The 19704-nt window shown below is 40.2% G+C and overlaps 43 non-coding genes across 43 annotated transcripts; all 43 read left to right on the top strand.

Moving 5' to 3' along the window:
- The first annotated feature begins 85 nt into the window (after nucleotides 1-85).
- LOC131967800 (U5 spliceosomal RNA) lies at nucleotides 86-201 on the top strand. Its single transcript, XR_009393848.1, has one exon. It is a non-coding gene; the product is annotated as a U5 spliceosomal RNA (small nuclear RNA).
- A 239-nt stretch (nucleotides 202-440) lies between these two features.
- On the top strand, nucleotides 441-555 carry LOC131967904 (U5 spliceosomal RNA). The gene has a single exon (XR_009393946.1). It is a non-coding gene; the product is annotated as a U5 spliceosomal RNA (small nuclear RNA).
- A 316-nt stretch (nucleotides 556-871) lies between these two features.
- On the top strand, nucleotides 872-987 carry LOC131967837 (U5 spliceosomal RNA). The gene has a single exon (XR_009393882.1). It is a non-coding gene; the product is annotated as a U5 spliceosomal RNA (small nuclear RNA).
- A 315-nt stretch (nucleotides 988-1302) lies between these two features.
- LOC131967836 (U5 spliceosomal RNA) lies at nucleotides 1303-1418 on the top strand. The gene has a single exon (XR_009393881.1). It is a non-coding gene; the product is annotated as a U5 spliceosomal RNA (small nuclear RNA).
- A 315-nt stretch (nucleotides 1419-1733) lies between these two features.
- LOC131967952 (U5 spliceosomal RNA) lies at nucleotides 1734-1849 on the top strand. The gene has a single exon (XR_009393991.1). It is a non-coding gene; the product is annotated as a U5 spliceosomal RNA (small nuclear RNA).
- Nucleotides 1850-2164: 315 nt separating this feature from the next.
- Nucleotides 2165-2280, top strand: LOC131967835 (U5 spliceosomal RNA). The gene has a single exon (XR_009393880.1). It is a non-coding gene; the product is annotated as a U5 spliceosomal RNA (small nuclear RNA).
- A 315-nt stretch (nucleotides 2281-2595) lies between these two features.
- LOC131967834 (U5 spliceosomal RNA) lies at nucleotides 2596-2711 on the top strand. The gene has a single exon (XR_009393879.1). It is a non-coding gene; the product is annotated as a U5 spliceosomal RNA (small nuclear RNA).
- A 313-nt stretch (nucleotides 2712-3024) lies between these two features.
- Nucleotides 3025-3140, top strand: LOC131967833 (U5 spliceosomal RNA). Its single transcript, XR_009393878.1, has one exon. It is a non-coding gene; the product is annotated as a U5 spliceosomal RNA (small nuclear RNA).
- A 315-nt stretch (nucleotides 3141-3455) lies between these two features.
- Nucleotides 3456-3569, top strand: LOC131967890 (U5 spliceosomal RNA). Its single transcript, XR_009393933.1, has one exon. It is a non-coding gene; the product is annotated as a U5 spliceosomal RNA (small nuclear RNA).
- A 319-nt stretch (nucleotides 3570-3888) lies between these two features.
- On the top strand, nucleotides 3889-4004 carry LOC131967895 (U5 spliceosomal RNA). The gene has a single exon (XR_009393938.1). It is a non-coding gene; the product is annotated as a U5 spliceosomal RNA (small nuclear RNA).
- A 315-nt stretch (nucleotides 4005-4319) lies between these two features.
- On the top strand, nucleotides 4320-4435 carry LOC131967894 (U5 spliceosomal RNA). Its single transcript, XR_009393937.1, has one exon. It is a non-coding gene; the product is annotated as a U5 spliceosomal RNA (small nuclear RNA).
- Nucleotides 4436-4750: 315 nt separating this feature from the next.
- LOC131967832 (U5 spliceosomal RNA) lies at nucleotides 4751-4866 on the top strand. Its single transcript, XR_009393877.1, has one exon. It is a non-coding gene; the product is annotated as a U5 spliceosomal RNA (small nuclear RNA).
- A 315-nt stretch (nucleotides 4867-5181) lies between these two features.
- LOC131967831 (U5 spliceosomal RNA) lies at nucleotides 5182-5297 on the top strand. Its single transcript, XR_009393876.1, has one exon. It is a non-coding gene; the product is annotated as a U5 spliceosomal RNA (small nuclear RNA).
- Nucleotides 5298-5612: 315 nt separating this feature from the next.
- Nucleotides 5613-5728, top strand: LOC131967951 (U5 spliceosomal RNA). The gene has a single exon (XR_009393990.1). It is a non-coding gene; the product is annotated as a U5 spliceosomal RNA (small nuclear RNA).
- Nucleotides 5729-6043: 315 nt separating this feature from the next.
- On the top strand, nucleotides 6044-6159 carry LOC131967799 (U5 spliceosomal RNA). Its single transcript, XR_009393847.1, has one exon. It is a non-coding gene; the product is annotated as a U5 spliceosomal RNA (small nuclear RNA).
- Nucleotides 6160-6398: 239 nt separating this feature from the next.
- On the top strand, nucleotides 6399-6514 carry LOC131967950 (U5 spliceosomal RNA). The gene has a single exon (XR_009393989.1). It is a non-coding gene; the product is annotated as a U5 spliceosomal RNA (small nuclear RNA).
- A 315-nt stretch (nucleotides 6515-6829) lies between these two features.
- LOC131967918 (U5 spliceosomal RNA) lies at nucleotides 6830-6945 on the top strand. The gene has a single exon (XR_009393959.1). It is a non-coding gene; the product is annotated as a U5 spliceosomal RNA (small nuclear RNA).
- Nucleotides 6946-7260: 315 nt separating this feature from the next.
- Nucleotides 7261-7376, top strand: LOC131967830 (U5 spliceosomal RNA). Its single transcript, XR_009393875.1, has one exon. It is a non-coding gene; the product is annotated as a U5 spliceosomal RNA (small nuclear RNA).
- Nucleotides 7377-7691: 315 nt separating this feature from the next.
- Nucleotides 7692-7807, top strand: LOC131967829 (U5 spliceosomal RNA). The gene has a single exon (XR_009393874.1). It is a non-coding gene; the product is annotated as a U5 spliceosomal RNA (small nuclear RNA).
- A 315-nt stretch (nucleotides 7808-8122) lies between these two features.
- On the top strand, nucleotides 8123-8238 carry LOC131967828 (U5 spliceosomal RNA). Its single transcript, XR_009393873.1, has one exon. It is a non-coding gene; the product is annotated as a U5 spliceosomal RNA (small nuclear RNA).
- Nucleotides 8239-8553: 315 nt separating this feature from the next.
- LOC131967827 (U5 spliceosomal RNA) lies at nucleotides 8554-8669 on the top strand. Its single transcript, XR_009393872.1, has one exon. It is a non-coding gene; the product is annotated as a U5 spliceosomal RNA (small nuclear RNA).
- A 316-nt stretch (nucleotides 8670-8985) lies between these two features.
- Nucleotides 8986-9100, top strand: LOC131967899 (U5 spliceosomal RNA). Its single transcript, XR_009393942.1, has one exon. It is a non-coding gene; the product is annotated as a U5 spliceosomal RNA (small nuclear RNA).
- Nucleotides 9101-9339: 239 nt separating this feature from the next.
- LOC131967826 (U5 spliceosomal RNA) lies at nucleotides 9340-9455 on the top strand. Its single transcript, XR_009393871.1, has one exon. It is a non-coding gene; the product is annotated as a U5 spliceosomal RNA (small nuclear RNA).
- A 317-nt stretch (nucleotides 9456-9772) lies between these two features.
- On the top strand, nucleotides 9773-9888 carry LOC131967948 (U5 spliceosomal RNA). The gene has a single exon (XR_009393987.1). It is a non-coding gene; the product is annotated as a U5 spliceosomal RNA (small nuclear RNA).
- A 316-nt stretch (nucleotides 9889-10204) lies between these two features.
- LOC131967902 (U5 spliceosomal RNA) lies at nucleotides 10205-10319 on the top strand. Its single transcript, XR_009393944.1, has one exon. It is a non-coding gene; the product is annotated as a U5 spliceosomal RNA (small nuclear RNA).
- A 315-nt stretch (nucleotides 10320-10634) lies between these two features.
- Nucleotides 10635-10750, top strand: LOC131967931 (U5 spliceosomal RNA). The gene has a single exon (XR_009393972.1). It is a non-coding gene; the product is annotated as a U5 spliceosomal RNA (small nuclear RNA).
- Nucleotides 10751-11065: 315 nt separating this feature from the next.
- LOC131967824 (U5 spliceosomal RNA) lies at nucleotides 11066-11181 on the top strand. The gene has a single exon (XR_009393870.1). It is a non-coding gene; the product is annotated as a U5 spliceosomal RNA (small nuclear RNA).
- Nucleotides 11182-11496: 315 nt separating this feature from the next.
- LOC131967822 (U5 spliceosomal RNA) lies at nucleotides 11497-11612 on the top strand. Its single transcript, XR_009393869.1, has one exon. It is a non-coding gene; the product is annotated as a U5 spliceosomal RNA (small nuclear RNA).
- A 315-nt stretch (nucleotides 11613-11927) lies between these two features.
- Nucleotides 11928-12043, top strand: LOC131967947 (U5 spliceosomal RNA). The gene has a single exon (XR_009393986.1). It is a non-coding gene; the product is annotated as a U5 spliceosomal RNA (small nuclear RNA).
- Nucleotides 12044-12358: 315 nt separating this feature from the next.
- LOC131967946 (U5 spliceosomal RNA) lies at nucleotides 12359-12474 on the top strand. Its single transcript, XR_009393985.1, has one exon. It is a non-coding gene; the product is annotated as a U5 spliceosomal RNA (small nuclear RNA).
- A 315-nt stretch (nucleotides 12475-12789) lies between these two features.
- Nucleotides 12790-12905, top strand: LOC131967821 (U5 spliceosomal RNA). Its single transcript, XR_009393868.1, has one exon. It is a non-coding gene; the product is annotated as a U5 spliceosomal RNA (small nuclear RNA).
- Nucleotides 12906-13220: 315 nt separating this feature from the next.
- On the top strand, nucleotides 13221-13336 carry LOC131967945 (U5 spliceosomal RNA). Its single transcript, XR_009393984.1, has one exon. It is a non-coding gene; the product is annotated as a U5 spliceosomal RNA (small nuclear RNA).
- A 315-nt stretch (nucleotides 13337-13651) lies between these two features.
- Nucleotides 13652-13767, top strand: LOC131967944 (U5 spliceosomal RNA). Its single transcript, XR_009393983.1, has one exon. It is a non-coding gene; the product is annotated as a U5 spliceosomal RNA (small nuclear RNA).
- A 315-nt stretch (nucleotides 13768-14082) lies between these two features.
- On the top strand, nucleotides 14083-14198 carry LOC131967810 (U5 spliceosomal RNA). The gene has a single exon (XR_009393858.1). It is a non-coding gene; the product is annotated as a U5 spliceosomal RNA (small nuclear RNA).
- Nucleotides 14199-14437: 239 nt separating this feature from the next.
- LOC131967940 (U5 spliceosomal RNA) lies at nucleotides 14438-14553 on the top strand. Its single transcript, XR_009393979.1, has one exon. It is a non-coding gene; the product is annotated as a U5 spliceosomal RNA (small nuclear RNA).
- A 315-nt stretch (nucleotides 14554-14868) lies between these two features.
- LOC131967798 (U5 spliceosomal RNA) lies at nucleotides 14869-14984 on the top strand. The gene has a single exon (XR_009393846.1). It is a non-coding gene; the product is annotated as a U5 spliceosomal RNA (small nuclear RNA).
- A 239-nt stretch (nucleotides 14985-15223) lies between these two features.
- On the top strand, nucleotides 15224-15339 carry LOC131967932 (U5 spliceosomal RNA). Its single transcript, XR_009393973.1, has one exon. It is a non-coding gene; the product is annotated as a U5 spliceosomal RNA (small nuclear RNA).
- Nucleotides 15340-15654: 315 nt separating this feature from the next.
- Nucleotides 15655-15770, top strand: LOC131967928 (U5 spliceosomal RNA). Its single transcript, XR_009393969.1, has one exon. It is a non-coding gene; the product is annotated as a U5 spliceosomal RNA (small nuclear RNA).
- A 315-nt stretch (nucleotides 15771-16085) lies between these two features.
- On the top strand, nucleotides 16086-16201 carry LOC131967916 (U5 spliceosomal RNA). Its single transcript, XR_009393958.1, has one exon. It is a non-coding gene; the product is annotated as a U5 spliceosomal RNA (small nuclear RNA).
- A 315-nt stretch (nucleotides 16202-16516) lies between these two features.
- On the top strand, nucleotides 16517-16632 carry LOC131967915 (U5 spliceosomal RNA). Its single transcript, XR_009393957.1, has one exon. It is a non-coding gene; the product is annotated as a U5 spliceosomal RNA (small nuclear RNA).
- Nucleotides 16633-16949: 317 nt separating this feature from the next.
- On the top strand, nucleotides 16950-17065 carry LOC131967905 (U5 spliceosomal RNA). The gene has a single exon (XR_009393947.1). It is a non-coding gene; the product is annotated as a U5 spliceosomal RNA (small nuclear RNA).
- Nucleotides 17066-17379: 314 nt separating this feature from the next.
- On the top strand, nucleotides 17380-17495 carry LOC131967929 (U5 spliceosomal RNA). Its single transcript, XR_009393970.1, has one exon. It is a non-coding gene; the product is annotated as a U5 spliceosomal RNA (small nuclear RNA).
- Nucleotides 17496-17852: 357 nt separating this feature from the next.
- Nucleotides 17853-17968, top strand: LOC131967903 (U5 spliceosomal RNA). Its single transcript, XR_009393945.1, has one exon. It is a non-coding gene; the product is annotated as a U5 spliceosomal RNA (small nuclear RNA).
- Nucleotides 17969-19704: the final 1736 nt, after the last annotated feature.

Here is a 19704-nt window from a genome sequence, read left to right as displayed (position 1 = left end):
ATAGACTGTGTGGCATCCCCTGCCACCGTTACTGTAGGGTGCAGGTCAGGAGATGACTTTCTCTGTGTTAGCACCAATGGGCAGTACACTCATGTTTCCCTTCAGATCGTACAAATCTTTCGCCTTTTACTAAAGATTTCCGTGGAGAGGAACAATATGAGTTCAAACTAATTTTTAGAAGCCCTGCTATGTGCAGGCGCTCATAACTTTGTTGAAGAAAACTATAGTTCTCATGAAGAAGCTGATGTCCCCATTTGAACAACACTAAACCTTAACCAATATGCAGTCTGTGTTCTGAATCATGTTTGACCTGGTTCAAGTGCTGTAATATAGGCTACTAACAGATGTATGGACCATAGACTGTGTGGCATCCCCTGCCACCGTTACTGTAGGGTGCAGGTCAGGAGATGACTTTTTCTGTGTTAGCACCAATGGGCAGTACACTCATGTTTCCCTTCAGATCGTACAAATCTTTCACCTTTTACTAAAGATTTCCGTGGAGAGGAACAATATGAGTTCAAACTAATTTTTAGATTCCCTGCTTTGTGCAGGTGCTCATAACTTTGTTGAAGAAAACTATAGTTCTCATGAAGAAGTTAACCAGCGGATGTCCCCATTGGTAATGGTGTGTCCTTGAATTATTGGTACAAGCGTGTTTAATAATTGAAATGAGCTGATTTTGCATTTGAACAACACTAAACCTTAACCAATATGCAGTCTGTGTTCTGAATCATGTTTGACCTGGTTCAAGTGCTGTAATATAGGCTACTAACAGATGTATGGACCATAGACTGTGTGGCATCCCCTGCCACCGTTACTGTAGGGTGCAGGTCAGGAGATGACTTTCTCTGTGTTAGCACCAATGGGCAGTACACTCATGTTTCCCTTCAGATCGTACAAATCTTTCGCCTTTTACTAAAGATTTCCGTGGAGAGGAACAATATGAGTTCAAACTAATTTTTAGATGCCCTGCTTTGTGCAGGCGCTCCTACATTTGTTAAAGAAAACTATAGTTCTCATGACGAAGTTAACCAGCTGATGTCCCAATTGGTAATGGTATATCCTTGAATTATTGGTTTAATCATGTTTAATAATTGAAATGAGCTGATTTTGCATTTGAACAACACTAAACCTTAACCAATATGCAGTCTGTGTTCTGAATCATGTTTGACCTGGTTCAAGTGCTGTAATATAGGCTACTAACAGATGTATGGACCATAGACTGTGTGGCATGCCCTGCCACCGTTACTGTAGGGTGCAGGTCAGGAGATGACTTTTTCTGTGTTAGCACCAATGGGCAGTACACTCATGTTTCCCTTCAGATCGTACAAATCTTTCGCCTTTTACTAAAGATTTCCGTGGAGAGGAACAATATGAGTTCAAACTAATTTTTAGATGCCCTGCTTTGTGCAGGCGCTCCTACATTTGTGAAAGAAAACTATAGTTCTCATGAAGAAGTTAACCAGCGGATGTCCCCATTGGTAATGGTGTGTCCTTGAATTATTGGTTTAATCGTGTTTAATAATTGAAATGAGCTGATTTTGCATTTGAACAACACTAAACCTTAACCAATATGCAGTCTGTGTTCTGAATCATGTTTGACCTGGTTCAAGTGCTGTAATATAGGCTACTAACAGATGTATGGACCATAGACTGTGTGGCATCCCCTGCCACCGTTACTGTAGGGTGCAGGTCAGGAGATGACTTTCTCTGTGTTAGCACCAATGGGCAGTACACTCATGTTTCCCTTCAGATCGTACAAATCTTTCGCCTTTTACTAAAGATTTCCGTGGAGAGGAACAATATGAGTTCAAACTAATTTTTAGATGCCCTGCTTTGTGCAGGTGCTCATAAATTTGTTGAAGAAAACTATAGTTCTCATGACGAAGTTAACCAGCTGATGTCCCAATTGGTAATGGTATATCCTTGAATTATTGGTTTAATCATGTTTAATAATTGAAATGAGCTGATTTTGCATTTGAACAACACTAAACCTTAACCAATATGCAGTCTGTGTTCTGAATCATGTTTGACCTGGTTCAAGTGCTGTAATATAGGCTACTAACAGATGTATGGACCATAGACTGTGTGGCATGCCCTGCCACCGTTACTGTAGGGTGCAGGTCAGGAGATGACTTTTTCTGTGTTAGCACCAATGGGCAGTACACTCATGTTTCCCTTCAGATCGTACAAATCTTTCGCCTTTTACTAAAGATTTCCGTGGAGAGGAACAATATGAGTTCAAACTAATTTTTAGATGCCCTGCTTTGTGCAGGCGCTCCTACATTTGTTAAAGAAAACTATAGTTCTCATGAAGAAGTTAACCAGCGGATGTCCCCATTGGTAATGGTGTGTCCTTGAATTATTGGTTTAATCGTGTTTAATAATTGAAATGAGCTGATTTTGCATTTGAACAACACTAAACCTTAACCAATATGCAGTCTGTGTTCTGAATCATGTTTGACCTGGTTCAAGTGCTGTAATATAGGCTACTAACAGATGTATGGACCATAGACTGTGTGGCATGCCCTGCCACCGTTACTGTAGGGTGCAGGTCAGGAGATGACTTTCTCTGTGTTAGCACCAATGGGCAGTACACTCATGTTTCCCTTCAGATCGTACAAATCTTTCGCCTTTTACTAAAGATTTCCGTGGAGAGGAACAATATGAGTTCAAACTAATTTTTAGATGCCCTGCTTTGTGCAGGCGCTCCTACATTTGTGAAAGAAAACTATAGTTCTCATGAAGAAGTTAACCAGCGGATGTCCCCATTGGTAATGGTGTGTCCTTGAATTATTGGTTTAATCGTGTTTAATAATTGAAATGAGCTGATTTTGCATTTGAACAACACTAAACCTTAACCAATATGCAGTCTGTGTTCTGAATCATGTTTGACCTGGTTCAAGTGCTGTAATATAGGCTACTAACAGATGTATGGACCAGACTGTGTGGCATCCCCTGCCACCGTTACTGTAGGGTGCAGGTCAGGAGATGACTTTTTCTGTGTTAGCACCAATGGGCAGTACACTCATGTTTCCCTTCAGATCGTACAAATCTTTCGCCTTTTACTAAAGATTTCCGTGGAGAGGAACAATATGAGTTCAAACTAATTTTTAGATGCCCTGCTTTGTGCAGGCGCTCCTACATTTGTTAAAGAAAACTATAGTTCTCATGAAGAAGTTAACCAGCGGTTGTCCCCATTGGTAATGGTGTGTCCTTGAATTATTGGTACAAGCGTGTTTAATAATTGAAATGAGCTGATTTTGCATTTGGACAACACTAAACCTTAACCAATATGCAGTCTAAGTGTTCTGAATCATGTTTGACCTGGTTCAAGTGCTGTAATATAGGCTACTAACAGATGTATGGACCAGACTGTGTGGCATCCCCTGCCACCGTTACTGTAGGGTGCAGGTCAGGAGATGACTTTCTCTGTGTTAGCACCAATGGGCAGTACACTCATGTTTCCCTTCAGATCGTACAAATCTTTCGCCTTTTACTAAAGATTTCCGTGGAGAGGAACAATATGAGTTCAAACTAATTTTTAGATGCCTTGCTTTGTGCAGGCGCTCCTACATTTGTTAAAGAAAACTATAGTTCTCATGAAGAAGTTAACCAGCGGATGTCCCCATTGGTAATGGTGTGTCCTTGAATTATTGGTTTAATCGTGTTTAATAATTGAAATGAGCTGATTTTGCATTTGAACAACACTAAACTTTAACCAATATGCAGTCTAAGTGTTCTGAATCATGTTTGACCTGGTTCAAGTGCTGTAATATAGGCTACTAACAGATGTATGGACCATAGACTGTGTGGCATGCCCTGCCACCGTTACTGTAGGGTGCAGGTCAGGAGATGACTTTCTCTGTGTTAGCACCAATGGGCAGTACACTCATGTTTCCCTTCAGATCGTACAAATCTTTCGCCTTTTACTAAAGATTTCCGTGGAGAGGAACAATATGAGTTCAAACTAATTTTTAGATGCCCTCCTTTGTGCAGGTGCTCATAACTTTGTTGAAGAAAACTATAGTTCTCATGACGGAGTTTACCAGCTGATGTCCCAATTGGTAATGGTATATCCTTGAATTATTGGTTTAATCGTGTTTAATAATTGAAATGAGCTGATTTTGCATTTGAACAACACTAAACCTTAACCAATATGCAGTCTGTGTTCTGAATCATGTTTGACCTGGTTCAAGTGCTGTAATATAGGCTACTAACAGATGTATGGACCATAGACTGTGTGGCATGCCGTGCCACCGTTACTGTAGGGTGCAGGTCAGGAGATGACTTTCTCTGTGTTAGCACCAATGGGCAGTACACTCATGTTTCCCTTCAGATCGTACAAATCTTTCGCCTTTTACTAAAGATTTCCGTGGAGAGGAACAATATGAGTTCAAACTAATTTTTAGATGCCCTCCTTTGTGCAGGTGCTCATAACTTTGTTGAAGAAAACTATAGTTCTCATGACGGAGTTTACCAGCTGATGTCCCAATTGGTAATGGTATATCCTTGAATTATTGGTTTAATCGTGTTTAATAATTGAAATGAGCTGATTTTGCATTTGAACAACACTAAACCTTAACCAATATGCAGTCTGTGTTCTGAATCATGTTTGACCTGGTTCAAGTGCTGTAATATAGGCTACTAACAGATGTATGGACCATAGACTGTGTGGCATGCCGTGCCACCGTTACTGTAGGGTGCAGGTCAGGAGATGACTTTCTCTGTGTTAGCACCAATGGGCAGTACACTCATGTTTCCCTTCAGATCGTACAAATCTTTCGCCTTTTACTAAAGATTTCCGTGGAGAGGAACAATATGAGTTCAAACTAATTTTTAGATGCCCTGCTTTGTGCAGGCGCTCCTACATTTGTTAAAGAAAACTATAGTTCTCATGAAGAAGTTAACCAGCGGTTGTCCCCATTGGTAATGGTGTGTCCTTGAATTATTGGTACAAGCGTGTTTAATAATTGAAATGAGCTGATTTTGCATTTGAACAACACTAAACCTTAACCAATATGCAGTCTAAGTGTTCTGAATCATGTTTGACCTGGTTCAAGTGCTGTAATATAGGCTACTAACAGATGTATGGACCAGACTGTGTGGCATCCCCTGCCACCGTTACTGTAGGGTGCAGGTCAGGAGATGACTTTTTCTGTGTTAGCACCAATGGGCAGTACACTCATGTTTCCCTTCAGATCGTACAAATCTTTCGCCTTTTACTAAAGATTTCCGTGGAGAGGAACAATATGAGTTCAAACTAATTTTTAGATGCCCTGCTTTGTGCAGGCGCTCCTACATTTGTGAAAGAAAACTATAGTTCTCATGAAGAAGTTAACCAGCGGATGTCCCCATTGGTAATGGTGTGTCCTTGAATTATTGGTTTAATCGTGTTTAATAATTGAAATGAGCTGATTTTGCATTTGAACAACACTAAACCTTAACCAATATGCAGTCTGTGTTCTGAATCATGTTTGACCTGGTTCAAGTGCTGTAATATAGGCTACTAACAGATGTATGGACCATAGACTGTGTGGCATCCCCTGCCACCGTTACTGTAGGGTGCAGGTCAGGAGATGACTTTCTCTGTGTTAGCACCAATGGGCAGTACACTCATGTTTCCCTTCAGATCGTACAAATCTTTCGCCTTTTACTAAAGATTTCCGTGGAGAGGAACAATATGAGTTCAAACTAATTTTTAGATGCCCTGCTTTGTGCAGGTGCTCATAAATTTGTTGAAGAAAACTACAGTTCTCATGACGAAGTTAACCAGCTGATGTCCCAATTGGTAATGGTATATCCCTGAATTATTGGTTTAATCATGTTTAATAATTGAAATGAGCTGATTTTGCATTTGAACAACACTAAACCTTAACCAATATGCAGTCTGTGTTCTGAATCATGTTTGACCTGGTTCAAGTGCTGTAATATAGGCTACTAACAGATGTATGGACCATAGACTGTGTGGCATCCCCTGCCACCGTTACTGTAGGGTGCAGGTCAGGAGATGACTTTCTCTGTGTTAGCACCAATGGGCAGTACACTCATGTTTCCCTTCAGATCGTACAAATCTTTCGCCTTTTACTAAAGATTTCCGTGGAGAGGAACAATATGAGTTCAAACTAATTTTTAGAAGCCCTGCTATGTGCAGGCGCTCATAACTTTGTTGAAGAAAACTATAGTTCTCATGAAGAAGCTGATGTCCCCATTTGAACAACACTAAACCTTAACCAATATGCAGTCTGTGTTCTGAATCATGTTTGACCTGGTTCAAGTGCTGTAATATAGGCTACTAACAGATGTATGGACCATAGACTGTGTGGCATCCCCTGCCACCGTTACTGTAGGGTGCAGGTCAGGAGATGACTTTCTCTGTGTTAGCACCAATGGGCAGTACACTCATGTTTCCCTTCAGATCGTACAAATCTTTCGCCTTTTACTAAAGATTTCCGTGGAGAGGAACAATATGAGTTCAAACTAATTTTTAGATGCCCTGCTTTGTGCAGGTGCTCATAAATTTGTTGAAGAAAACTATAGTTCTCATGACGAAGTTAACCAGCTGATGTCCCAATTGGTAATGGTATATCCTTGAATTATTGGTTTAATCATGTTTAATAATTGAAATGAGCTGATTTTGCATTTGAACAACACTAAACCTTAACCAATATGCAGTCTGTGTTCTGAATCATGTTTGACCTGGTTCAAGTGCTGTAATATAGGCTACTAACAGATGTATGGACCATAGACTGTGTGGCATCCCCTGCCACCGTTACTGTAGGGTGCAGGTCAGGAGATGACTTTCTCTGTGTTAGCACCAATGGGCAGTACACTCATGTTTCCCTTCAGATCGTACAAATCTTTCGCCTTTTGCTAAAGATTTCCGTGGAGAGGAACAATATGAGTTCAAACTAATTTTTAGATGCCCTGCTTTGTGCAGGCGCTCCTACATTTGTTAAAGAAAACTATAGTTCTCAGGAAGAAGTTAACCAGCGGATGTCCCCATTGGTAATGGTGTGTCCTTGAATTATTGGTTTAATCGTGTTTAATAATTGAAATGAGCTGATTTTGCATTTGAACAACACTAAACCTTAACCAATATGCAGTCTGTGTTCTGAATCATGTTTGACCTGGTTCAAGTGCTGTAATATAGGCTACTAACAGATGTATGGACCATAGACTGTGTGGCATGCCCTGCCACCGTTACTGTAGGGTGCAGGTCAGGAGATGACTTTCTCTGTGTTAGCACCAATGGGCATTACACTCATGTTTCCCTTCAGATCGTACAAATCTTTCGCCTTTTACTAAAGATTTCCGTGGAGAGGAACAATATGAGTTCAAACTAATTTTTAGATGCCCTGCTTTGTGCAGGCGCTCCTACATTTGTTAAAGAAAACTATAGTTCTCATGAAGAAGTTAACCAGCGGTTGTCCCCATTGGTAATGGTGTGTCCTTGAATTATTGGTACAAGCGTGTTTAATAATTGAAATGAGCTGATTTTGCATTTGAACAACACTAAACCTTAACCAATATGCAGTCTAAGTGTTCTGAATCATGTTTGACCTGGTTCAAGTGCTGTAATATAGGCTACTAACAGATGTATGGACCAGACTGTGTGGCATCCCCTGCCACCGTTACTGTAGGGTGCAGGTCAGGAGATGACTTTTTCTGTGTTAGCACCAATGGGCAGTACACTCATGTTTCCCTTCAGATCGTACAAATCTTTCGCCTTTTACTAAAGATTTCCGTGGAGAGGAACAATATGAGTTCAAACTAATTTTTAGATGCCCTGCTTTGTGCAGGCGCTCCTACATTTGTGAAAGAAAACTATAGTTCTCATGAAGAAGTTAACCAGCGGATGTCCCCATTGGTAATGGTGTGTCCTTGAATTATTGGTTTAATCGTGTTTAATAATTGAAATGAGCTGATTTTGCATTTGAACAACACTAAACCTTAACCAATATGCAGTCTGTGTTCTGAATCATGTTTGACCTGGTTCAAGTGCTGTAATATAGGCTACTAACAGATGTATGGACCATAGACTGTGTGGCATCCCCTGCCACCGTTACTGTAGGGTGCAGGTCAGGAGATGACTTTCTCTGTGTTAGCACCAATGGGCATTACACTCATGTTTCCCTTCAGATCGTACAAATCTTTCGCCTTTTACTAAAGATTTCCGTGGAGAGGAACAATATGAGTTCAAACTAATTTTTAGATGCCCTGCTTTGTGCAGGCGCTCCTACATTTGTTAAAGAAAACTATAGTTCTCATGAAGAAGTTAACCAGCGGTTGTCCCCATTGGTAATGGTGTGTCCTTGAATTATTGGTACAAGCGTGTTTAATAATTTAAATGAGCTGATTTTGCATTTGAACAACACTAAACCTTAACCAATATGCAGTCTAAGTGTTCTGAATCATGTTTGACCTGGTTCAAGTGCTGTAATATAGGCTACTAACAGATGTATGGACCAGACTGTGTGGCATCCCCTGCCACCGTTACTGTAGGGTGCAGGTCAGGAGATGACTTTTTCTGTGTTAGCACCAATGGGCAGTACACTCATGTTTCCCTTCAGATCGTACAAATCTTTCGCCTTTTACTAAAGATTTCCGTGGAGAGGAACAATATGAGTTCAAACTAATTTTTAGATGCCCTGCTTTGTGCAGGCGCTCCTACATTTGTGAAAGAAAACTATAGTTCTCATGAAGAAGTTAACCAGCGGATGTCCCCATTGGTAATGGTGTGTCCTTGAATTATTGGTTTAATCGTGTTTAATAATTGAAATGAGCTGATTTTGCATTTGAACAACACTAAACCTTAACCAATATGCAGTCTGTGTTCTGAATCATGTTTGACCTGGTTCAAGTGCTGTAATATAGGCTACTAACAGATGTATGGACCATAGACTGTGTGGCATCCCCTGCCACCGTTACTGTAGGGTGCAGGTCAGGAGATGACTTTCTCTGTGTTAGCACCAATGGGCAGTACACTCATGTTTCCCTTCAGATCGTACAAATCTTTCGCCTTTTACTAAAGATTTCCGTGGAGAGGAACAATATGAGTTCAAGCTAATTTTTAGAAGCCCTGCTATGTGCAGGCGCTCATAACTTTGTTGAAGAAAACTATAGTTCTCATGAAGAAGCTGATGTCCCCATTTGAACAACACTAAACCTTAACCAATATGCAGTCTGTGTTCTGAATCATGTTTGACCTGGTTCAAGTGCTGTAATATAGGCTACTAACAGATGTATGGACCATAGACTGTGTGGCATCCCCTGCCACCGTTACTGTAGGGTGCAGGTCAGGAGATGACTTTCTCTGTGTTAGCACCAATGGGCAGTACACTCATGTTTCCCTTCAGATCGTACAAATCTTTCGCCTTTTACTAAAGATTTCCGTGGAGAGGAACAATATGAGTTCAAACTAATTTTTAGATGCCCTGCTTTGTGCAGGCGCTCCTACATTTGTTAAAGAAAACTATAGTTCTCATGAAGAAGTTAACCAGCGGATGTCCCCATTGGTAATGGTGTGTCCTTGAATTATTGGTTTAATCGTGTTTAATAATTGAAATGAGCTGATTTTGCATTTGAACAACACTAAACCTTAACCAATATGCAGTCTAAGTGTTCTGAATCATGTTTGACCTGGTTCAAGTGCTGTAATATAGGCTACTAACAGATGTATGGACCATAGACTGTGTGGCATGCCCTGCCACCGTTACTGTAGGGTGCAGGTCAGGAGATGACTTTTTCTGTGTTAGCACCAATGGGCAGTACACTCATGTTTCCCTTCAGATCGTACAAATCTTTCGCCTTTTACTAAAGATTTCCGTGGAGAGGAACAATATGAGTTCAAACTAATTTTTAGATGCCCTGCTTTGTGCAGGTGCTCATAACTTTGTTGAAGAAAACTATAGTTCTCATGACGGAGTTAACCAGCTGATGTCCCAATTGGTAATGGTATGTCCTTGAATTATTGGTTTAATCGTGTTTAATAATTGAAATGAGCTGATTTTGCATTTGAACAACACTAAACCTTAACCAATATGCAGTCTGTGTTCTGAATCATGTTTGACCTGGTTCAAGTGCTGTAATATAGGCTACTAACAGATGTATGGACCATAGACTGTGTGGCATCCCCTGCCACCGTTACTGTAGGGTGCAGGTCAGGAGATGACTTTCTCTGTGTTAGCACCAATGGGCAGTACACTCATGTTTCCCTTCAGATCGTACAAATCTTTCGCCTTTTACTAAAGATTTCCGTGGAGAGGAAAAATATGAGTTCAAACTAATTTTTAGATGCCCTGCTTTGTGCAGGTGCTCATAAATTTGTTGAAGAAAACTACAGTTCTCATGACGAAGTTAACCAGCTGATGTCCCAATTGGTAATGGTATATCCTTGAATTATTGGTTTAATCATGTTTAATAATTGAAATGAGCTGATTTTGCATTTGAACAACACTAAACCTTAACCAATATGCAGTCTGTGTTCTGAATCATGTTTGACCTGGTTCAAGTGCTGTAATATAGGCTACTAACAGATGTATGGACCATAGACTGTGTGGCATCCCCTGCCACCGTTACTGTAGGGTGCAGGTCAGGAGATGACTTTCTCTGTGTTAGCACCAATGGGCAGTACACTCATGTTTCCCTTCAGATCGTACAAATCCTTCGCCTTTTACTAAAGATTTCCGTGGAGAGGAACAATATGAGTTCAAACTAATTTTTAGATGCCCTGCTTTGTGCAGGTGCTCATAACTTTGTTGAAGAAAACTATAGTTCTCATGACGGAGTTAACCAGCTGATGTCCCAATTGGTAATGGTATATCCTTGAATTATTGGTTTAATCGTGTTTAATAATTGAAATGAGCTGATTTTGCATTTGAACAACACTAAACCTTAACCAATATGCAGTCTGTGTTCTGAATCATGTTTGACCTGGTTCAAGTGCTGTAATATAGGCTACTAACAGATGTATGGACCATAGACTGTGTGGCATGCCCTGCCACCGTTACTGTAGGGTGCAGGTCAGGAGATGACTTTCTCTGTGTTAGCACCAATGGGCAGTACACTCATGTTTCCCTTCAGATCGTACAAATCTTTCGCCTTTTACTAAAGATTTCCGTGGAGAGGAACAATATGAGTTCAAACTAATTTTTAGATGCCCTGCTTTGTGCAGGCGCTCCTACATTTGTTAAAGAAAACTATAGTTCTCATGAAGAAGTTAACCAGCGGTTGTCCCCATTGGTAATGGTGTGTCCTTGAATTATTGGTACAAGCGTGTTTAATAATTGAAATGAGCTGATTTTGCATTTGAACAACACTAAACCTTAACCAATATGCAGTCTAAGTGTTCTGAATCATGTTTGACCTGGTTCAAGTGCTGTAATATAGGCTACTAACAGATGTATGGACCAGACTGTGTGGCATCCCCTGCCACCGTTACTGTAGGGTGCAGGTCAGGAGATGACTTTTTCTGTGTTAGCACCAATGGGCAGTACACTCATGTTTCCCTTCAGATCGTACAAATCTTTCGCCTTTTACTAAAGATTTCCGTGGAGAGGAACAATATGAGTTCAAACTAATTTTTAGATGCCCTGCTTTGTGCAGGCGCTCCTACATTTGTGAAAGAAAACTATAGTTCTCATGAAGAAGTTAACCAGCGGATGTCCCCATTGGTAATGGTGTGTCCTTGAATTATTGGTTTAATCGTGTTTAATAATTGAAATGAGCTGATTTTGCATTTGAACAACACTAAACCTTAACCAATATGCAGTCTGTGTTCTGAATCATGTTTGACCTGGTTCAAGTGCTGTAATATAGGCTACTAACAGATGTATGGACCATAGACTGTGTGGCATCCCCTGCCACCGTTACTGTAGGGTGCAGGTCAGGAGATGACTTTCTCTGTGTTAGCACCAATGGGCAGTACACTCATGTTTCCCTTCAGATCGTACAAATCTTTCGCCTTTTACTAAAGATTTCCGTGGAGAGGAACAATATGAGTTCAAACTAATTTTTAGATGCCCTGCTTTGTGCAGGTGCTCATAAATTTGTTGAAGAAAACTACAGTTCTCATGACGAAGTTAACCAGCTGATGTCCCAATTGGTAATGGTATATCCTTGAATTATTGGTTTAATCATGTTTAATAATTGAAATGAGCTGATTTTGCATTTGAACAACACTAAACCTTAACCAATATGCAGTCTGTGTTCTGAATCATGTTTGACCTGGTTCAAGTGCTGTAATATAGGCTACTAACAGATGTATGGACCATAGACTGTGTGGCATCCCCTGCCACCGTTACTGTAGGGTGCAGGTCAGGAGATGACTTTCTCTGTGTTAGCACCAATGGGCAGTACACTCATGTTTCCCTTCAGATCGTACAAATCTTTCGCCTTTTACTAAAGATTTCCGTGGAGAGGAACAATATGAGTTCAAACTAATTTTTAGATGCCCTGCTTTGTGCAGGTGCTCATAACTTTGTTGAAGAAAACTATAGTTCTCATGACGGAGTTAACCAGCTGATGTCCCAATTGGTAATGGTATATCCTTGAATTATTGGTTTAATCATGTTTAATAATTGAAATGAGCTGATTTTGCATTTGAACAACACTAAACCTTAACCAATATGCAGTCTGTGTTCTGAATCATGTTTGACCTGGTTCAAGTGCTGTAATATAGGCTACTAACAGATGTATGGACCATAGACTGTGTGGCATCCCCTGCCACCGTTACTGTAGGGTGCAGGTCAGGAGATGACTTTCTCTGTGTTAGCACCAATGGGCAGTACACTCATGTTTCCCTTCAGATCGTACAAATCTTTCGCCTTTTACTAAAGATTTCCGTGGAGAGGAACAATATGAGTTCAAACTAATTTTTAGATGCCCTGCTTTGTGCAGGCGCTCCTACATTTGTGAAAGAAAACTATAGTTCTCATGAAGAAGTTAACCAGCGGATGTCCCCATTGGTAATGGTGTGTCCTTGAATTATTGGTTTAATCGTGTTTAATAATTGAAATGAGCTGATTTTGCATTTGAACAACACTAAACCTTAACCAATATGCAGTCTGTGTTCTGAATCATGTTTGACCTGGTTCAAGTGCTGTAATATAGGCTACTAACAGATGTATGGACCATAGACTGTGTGGCATCCCCTGCCACCGTTACTGTAGGGTGCAGGTCAGGAGATGACTTTCTCTGTGTTAGCACCAATGGGCAGTACACTCATGTTTCCCTTCAGATCGTACAAATCTTTCGCCTTTTACTAAAGATTTCCGTGGAGAGGAACAATATGAGTTCAAACTAATTTTTAGATGCCCTGCTTTGTGCAGGTGCTCATAAATTTGTTGAAGAAAACTACAGTTCTCATGACGAAGTTAACCAGCTGATGTCCCAATTGGTAATGGTATATCCTTGAATTATTGGTTTAATCATGTTTATTAATTGAAATGAGCTGATTTTGCATTTGAACAACACTAAACCTTAACCAATATGCAGTCTGTGTTCTGAATCATGTTTGACCTGGTTCAAGTGCTGTAATATAGGCTACTAACAGATGTATGGACCATAGACTGTGTGGCATCCCCTGCCACCGTTACTGTAGGGTGCAGGTCAGGAGATGACTTTCTCTGTGTTAGCACCAATGGGCAGTACACTCATGTTTCCCTTCAGATCGTACAAATCTTTCGCCTTTTACTAAAGATTTCCGTGGAGAGGAACAATATGAGTTCAAACTAATTTTTAGATGCCCTGCTTTGTGCAGGTGCTCATAACTTTGTTGAAGAAAACTATAGTTCTCATGACGGAGTTAACCAGCTGATGTCCCAATTGGTAATGGTATATCCTTGAATTATTGGTTTAATCATGTTTAATAATTGAAATGAGCTGATTTTGCATTTGAACAACACTAAACCTTAACCAATATGCAGTCTGTGTTCTGAATCATGTTTGACCTGGTTCAAGTGCTGTAATATAGGCTACTAACAGATGTATGGACCATAGACTGTGTGGCATCCCCTGCCACCGTTACTGTAGGGTGCAGGTCAGGAGATGACTTTCTCTGTGTTAGCACCAATGGGCAGTACACTCATGTTTCCCTTCAGATCGTACAAATCTTTCGCCTTTTACTAAAGATTTCCGTGGAGAGGAACAATATGAGTTCAAACTAATTTTTAGAAGCCCTGATATGTGCAGGCGCTCATAACTTTGTTGAAGAAAACTATAGTTCTCATGAAGAAGCTGATGTCCCCATTTGAACAACACTAAACCTTAACCAATATGCAGTCTGTGTTCTGAATCATGTTTGACCTGGTTCAAGTGCTGTAATATAGGCTACTAACAGATGTATGGACCATAGACTGTGTGGCATCCCCTGCCACCGTTACTGTAGGGTGCAGGTCAGGAGATGACTTTCTCTGTGTTAGCACCAATGGGCAGTACACTCATGTTTCCCTTCAGATCGTACAAATCTTTCGCCTTTTACTAAAGATTTCCGTGGAGAGGAACAATATGAGTTCAAACTAATTTTTAGATGCCCTGCTTTGTGCAGGTGCTCATAAATTTGTTGAAGAAAACTATAGTTCTCATGACGAAGTTAACCAGCTGATGTCCCAATTGGTAATGGTATATCCTTGAATTATTGGTTTAATCATGTTTAATAATTGAAATGAGCTGATTTTGCATTTGAACAACACTAAACCTTAACCAATATGCAGTCTGTGTTCTGAATCATGTTTGACCTGGTTCAAGTGCTGTAATATAGGCTACTAACAGATGTATGGACCATAGACTGTGTGGCATCCCCTGCCACCATTACTGTAGGGTGCAGGTCAGGAGATGACTTTCTCTGTGTTAGCACCAATGGGCAGTACACTCATGTTTCCCTTCAGATCGTACAAATCTTTCGCCTTTTACTAAAGATTTCCGTGGAGAGGAACAATATGAGTTCAAACTAATTTTTAGAAGCCCTGCTATGTGCAGGCGCTCATAACTTTGTTGAAGAAAACTATAGTTCTCATGAAGAAGCAGATGTCCCCATTTGAACAACACTAAACCTTAACCAATATGCAGTATGTGTTCTGAATCATGTTTGACCTGGTTCAAGTGCTGTAATATAGGCTACTAACAGATGTATGGACCATAGACTGTGTGGCATCCCCTGCCACCGTTACTGTAGGGTGCAGGTCAGGAGATGACTTTCTCTGTGTTAGCACCAATGGGCAGTACACTCGTGTTTCCCTTCAGATTGTACAAATCTTTCGCCTTTTACTAAAAATTTCTGTGGAGAGGAACAATATGAGTTCAAACTAATTTTTAGAAGCCCTGCTTTGTGCAGGTGCTCATAAATTTGTTGAAGAAAACTATAGTTCTAATGACGAAGTTAACCAGCTGATGTCCCAATTGGTAATGGTATATCCTTGAATTATTGGTTTAATCATGTTTAATAATTGAAATGAGCTGATTTTGCATTTGAACAACACTAAACCTTAACCAATATGCAGTCTGTGTTCTGAATCATGTTTGACCTGGTTCAAGTGCTGTAATATAGGCTACTAACAGATGTATGGACCATAGACTGTGTGGCATCCCCTGCCACCGTTACTGTAGGGTGCAGGTCAGGAGATGACTTTTTCTGTGTTAGCACCAATGGGCAGTACACTCATGTTTCCCTTCAGATCGTACAAATCTTTCGCCTTTTACTAAAGATTTCCGTGGAGAGGAACAATATGAGTTCAAACTAATTTTTAGATGCCCTGCTTTGTGCAGGTGCTCATAAATTTGTTGAAGAAAACTATAGTTCTCATGACGGAGTTAACCAGCTGATGTCCCAATTGGTAATGGTATATCCTTGAATTATTGGTTTAATCATGTTTAATAATTGAAATGAGCTGATTTTGCATTTGAACAACACTAAACCTTAACCAATATGCAGTCTGTGTTCTGAATCATGTTTGACCTGGTTCAAGTGCTGTAATATAGGCTACTAACAGATGTATGGACCATAGACTGTGTGGCATCCCCTGCCACCGTTACTGTAGGGTGCAGGTCAGGAGATGACTTTCTCTGTGTTAGCACCAATGGGCAGTACACTCATGTTTCCCTTCAGATCGTACAAATCTTTCGCCTTTTACTAAAGATTTCCGTGGAGAGGAACAATATGAGTTCAAACTAATTTTTAGATGCCCTGCTTTGTGCAGGTGCTCATAAATTTGTTGAAGAAAACTATAGTTCTCATGACGAAGTTAACCAGCTGATGTCCCAATTGGTAATGGTATATCCTTGAATTATTGGTTTAATCATGTTTAATAATTGAAATGAGCTGATTTTGCATTTGAACAACACTAAACCTTAACCAATATGCAGTCTTTGTTCTGAATCATGTTTGACCTGGTTCAAGTGCTGTAATATAGGCTACTAACAGATGTATGGACCATAGACTGTGTGGCATGCCCTGCCACCGTTACTGTAGGGTGCAGGTCAGGAGATGACTTTTTCTGTGTTAGCACCAATGGGCAGTACACTCATGTTTCCCTTCAGATCGTACAAATCTTTCGCCTTTTACTAAAGATTTCCATGGAGAGGAACAATATGAGTTCAAACTAATTTTTAGATGCCCTGCTTTGTGCAGGCGCTCCTACATTTGTTAAAGAAAACTATAGTTCTCATGAAGAAGTTAACCAGCGGATGTCCCCATTGGTAATGGTGTGTCCTTGAATTATTGGTTTAATCGTGTTTAATAATTGAAATGAGCTGATTTTGCATTTGAACAACACTAAACCTTAACCAATATGCAGTCTAAGTGTTCTGAATCATGTTTGACCTGGTTCAAGTGCTGTAATATAGGCTACTAACAGATGTATGGACCATAGACTGTGTGGCATGCCCTGCCACCGTTACTGTAGGGTGCAGGTCAGGAGATGACTTTCTCTGTGTTAGCACCAATGGGCAGTACACTCATGTTTCCCTTCAGATCGTACAAATCTTTCGCCTTTTACTAAAGATTTCCGTGGAGAGGAACAATATGAGTTCAAACTAATTTTTAGATGCCCTGCTTTGTGCAGGTGCTCATAACTTTGTTGAAGAAAACTATAATTCTCATGACGGAGTTAACCAGCTGATGTCCCAATTGGTAATGGTATATCCTTGAATTATTGGTTTAATCGTGTTTAATAATTGAAATGAGCTGATTTTGCATTTGAACAACACTAAACCTTAACCAATATGCAGTCTGTGTTCTGAATCATGTTTGACCTGGTTCAAGTGCTGAAAAAAGGCTACTAACAGGTGTATGGACCATAGACTGTGTGGCATCCCCTGCCACCGTTACTGTAGGGTGCAGGTCAGGAGATGACTTTCTCTGTGTTAGCACCAATGGGCAGTACACTCATGTTTCCCTTCAGATCGTACAAAGCTTTCGCCTTTTACTAAAGATTTCCGTGGAGAGGAACAATATGAGTTCAAACTAATTTTTAGATGCCCTGCTTTGTGCAGGCGCTCCTACATTTGTTAAAGAAAACTATAGTTCTCATGAAGAAGTTAACCAGCGGATGTCCCCATTGGTAATGGTGTGTCCTTGAATTATTGGTGTAATCATGTTTAATAATTGAAATGAGCTGATTTTGCATTTGAACAACACTAAACCTTAACCAATATGCAGTATGTGTTCTGAATCATGTTTGACCTGGTCCAATATCCAGTCTAAGTGTTCTGAATCATGTTTGACCTGGTTCAAGTGCTGTAATATAGGCTACTAACAGATGTATGGACCATAGACTGTGTGGCATGCCCTGCCACTGTTACTGTAGTGTGCAGGTCAGGAGATGACTTTCTCTGTGTTAGCACCAATGGGCAGTACACTCATGTTTCCTTTCAGATCGTACAAATCTTTCGCCTTTTACTAAAGATTTCCGTGGAGAGGAACAATATGAGTTCAAACTAATTTTTAGATGCCCTGCTTTGTGCAGGCGCTCCTAACTTTGTTAAAGAAAACTATAGTTCCCATGAAGAAGTTAACCAGCTGATGTCCCCATTGGTAATGGTGTGTCCTTGAATTATTGGTACAAGCGTGTTTAATAATTGAAATGAGCTGATTTTGCATTTGAACAACACTAAACCTTAACCAATATCCAGTCTAAGTGTTCTGAATCATGGCTGACCTGGTTCAAGTGCTGTAATATATGCTACTAACAGATGTATGGACCATAGACTGTGTGGCATGCCCTGCCACCGTTACTGTAGGGAACAGCCCAGAGGAAAACTTTTTTGCTCAGGATAGTCTTTTCTTGGACTCTTGAGGAAGTACGGAGACCCCAATTGAATATCTTAATGAGATTTCTTCAATCTGAATTGTGTATCTTTTTTTGAGATCACCTCAATCTGAATTGTTCCTCCTAAACCCCCCCTTTGGAGCAACACTGAGATAATGTGAGAAAGACTTGTAGGAGAAATGATAGTCATAGAGGAGATCTCATATTTGCATCTTTTTGACCTCATTCATGTCTTGCTTATTGCTCCTGAAAAGTCGGTTGAAGCACTAAAGAGTTGAAATACAGATCTCAATTGCTTCTCTTCTTGAGATCACCTCAGTCTGAACTATTGCTCCCAAACCACCCCTTGGAGAAAACTGAGATAATAGGAGATCTCATCATTGAATCTTTTTGATTTCATTCATGTCTTGCTTATTGCTCCTGAAAAGTCGGTTGGAGCACTAAAGAGTTGTAAGATGGATCTCAATTGCCTCTCTTCTTGAGATCACCTCAGTCTGAATTATTGCTCCTAAACCACCCCTTAGGAGAAAAACTGAGATAATGTGAGAATGACTTTGAGGTAAGAGAAAATTGAGATTAAAATGTAAGAAATAAGAACCAACTGTGAATGAACTGCAGCCCCATTTATTTTGCATCAATTCAACATACATACCAGTGTGCATACCATTTTACAAGAGTGAACTCGGCCATACATTGTAACAGTTATAGCAATCACAATCATATATAGCGGGTTAGTATGCATCTAGCTATCTACTGATAGACAAGTTCAGGTATTGGTTAAATCACACAAACAATGTAGTGCTTCCCAAGCCTCAGGACCCACGTTTTCCTTTTTATCAAACTGTGACCCAAATTTATGATATCACACTAATTTTTTTTTTCATAAAATGCAACACTAAATACAAAGAAGACACATCAACACAAATATACACCTGAAACTGCAAACCAACAGGAAATGGCCCTGTGACCCACTTTTGGGTCCTGACCCACCAATTGAGAACCACTGGTGTAACAACTTGTCAATAAATGGTGAAAAAAACCCACTACTGGTGAACAAGGGGCGGGTGTAAACATTATGCCTGTAAAGACAGTCAATTTACTGACCTCTGACGGCATTTATTTATGAGGGCCTTTTTAAGCTTGTCCTCCTCTACTGGTTTCCAGTTCTCCATTGTTGCACACCGCCTCACGTAGGCTGCAGAAAAACAGAAAAGAGGCTTAAATTAGTTTGATTATTATATTACATTATTATGTCCATTCAACTATGTGATTATACACTTAGATGGAACCTTTGATATATAGAGCTGTCATTTTACAAAATGCTAAAGAAAAGTCCCGCTCCATAATCACTGTGATAGAGGCCTTTTCTGTAATGTAGATTTTACTCTTCATAAGGATATTTAACTCATTTGCAAGAAGGGACATGCTATGCTGCTGC

Source organism: Centropristis striata, unplaced genomic scaffold (genome assembly GCF_030273125.1).
Source record: "Centropristis striata isolate RG_2023a ecotype Rhode Island unplaced genomic scaffold, C.striata_1.0 Scaffold_26, whole genome shotgun sequence".
In the NCBI taxonomy this organism is placed as follows: domain Eukaryota; kingdom Metazoa; phylum Chordata; class Actinopteri; order Perciformes; family Serranidae; genus Centropristis; species Centropristis striata.
The sequence above is the reverse complement of the archived record's forward strand: the minus strand, read 5'-3'. Positions and strand labels throughout refer to the sequence as shown.